The sequence below is a fragment of the Toxoplasma gondii genome, chromosome VI (genome assembly GCF_000006565.2).
Source record: "Toxoplasma gondii ME49 chromosome VI, whole genome shotgun sequence".
Lineage (NCBI taxonomy): Eukaryota > Apicomplexa > Conoidasida > Eucoccidiorida > Sarcocystidae > Toxoplasma > Toxoplasma gondii.
Window position 1 is genome coordinate 3,621,757 of NC_031473.1, and position 1,773 is coordinate 3,623,529.

The following is a 1,773-nucleotide window of genomic DNA, read 5'->3' on the forward strand; positions in this document are numbered from 1 at the left end:
ATCGGGCGTCTGTCAAGGCGTACCTGACTGAGTGTTCGATTCGTGTTGCGTGCTCTGACGATGCTGGATGGCGTGGGTTCGGTGATTCGTTGATCATTATGGAACGTGCGTGGGGTCGAGGCGCTGGGGATCGCACGGGTTTGATGTTTGGGGATCGCAATGGTTGTGCCTGATTCAGTCCTGGAGGGCGGGATTTCGTCGGCAGTTCCGCGGAAAATTCGATGATCTCGAGGTTGGAGGATGTGTGAGCAGTAGGTTCCAGTGTCACTAGGCCTGCGTACGTCTTGGCGGTTTTTGACAGTGCATTTGGTGGCATCAGCACCCTCAGGTTAGCCGAATTGTTTTTTGTCAATACAGCACAATCCAATATTGGTAACTGTGGGTGACGCGAGTGCCATGGTGGAGGCACTGTGTATGCGGCGAGCAGCTGTGAGCAAATTCGTGACCTTATTGTGTGGGAGGCGATTGCTGGCTGCCCCTGTGTAGCAAGAGCTTGTAGGCACATCAACCGCGTGAACCGTCTGGGTGGCTTGTACGCTGCCATTCGACCAGAGACTCGATGAGTTGTAGTACAGGGTGTTCAATCTCTTCGCGCCACGGTATATTGGTTATGGCGGCCAGCCGCAAACTGGGGGATTCTTTGTGGCTTCCCTGCTATTCTTGCATGAGCGGGGTTGACGTCGAGTCGAGTGCTGTCTTGTGTTCATGAAGGCGGAGGAAGCAAACCCACCAGTCGCAGTCCCAGACGACGTCAACGTGTTGATTCGGGGCGTCTGTCAAAGGCGTACCTGACGGAGTGTCCGATTCGCGTTACGTGTCCTGGGATTGCTGGCTGGCATGAGGTCAATGAGCCGTCGACCATTCGCAATCGCGAGAGAGGCCCACGTGGTGAGAATAGCAGGTTTTTGAGGTCTGGGGTTCGCTATGGTTTCGCTTGATTCACTGCATGGAAGGTGGTATTTTCTCGGTAGTTCCGCAGTATGCATGAGACTATCGCGAAGTGGAGGCGCCTTCAGCAGTAGGCGCTAGGCTTCTAAGCTACGCTGGTTCGTCGCCGGCCGTTCGCAGCGCATCTGGTGACGTCGGCCTTTCGAGATCCCAAATGGTGTGTAGGTCGGTGACGCAGTGAGAATTGCTATATGTGCGTGCGCTGGACCAGGTCGGATAAAGTGTGTGTCTGGCGAGCGGTTGAGGTCGCCTCTTACACTTCCGCGTTCGGCTTTCGCTGTTAATTGCTGCTGCACAGCTGGAATCAGTAGGAGCCCTGGCATTTCTGTCAGTCGCGCAGGGGTGGTGTCAGAGTGCCCAGGATAGGGACAGTTTAATGAAGTGTGTGGACATTGTTTCCGTTCGCTGGTTGTGTGGACCACCCGCGAACCGTGGCATCCAATGCCTGTTAACTCCGGATCACGGGGAGGAGTGGCATCGATGCGACTGACGCTGTTTGGTTATGCTGGAGCCAAGCCCACCAGTCGTGCCGTCGGGCGTAGTGTCGGTTGCTGTGATGAGACTCTGAACAGCGTTATCGACGGTGCGAGTAGTGCCGTTTCTGTGCTGAGTGTAGATGGATGTGTGGCTTGAGGTGTGCGTTTTGGCCGATGTGGTGACGGTGACGAAGATTCAGAGTTTGACGTTAGAGGCGACTGCAGACTAGTCACATGGTGCACTGTCGTCTTCATGTCAGCGATGGCGCGAAGTACACCACCATCTCGAGGATTGGTGGCGGCAGCGGCTGCGGGTGCTAGCCTTTCATGAAACATTGGTTCAAGAGCG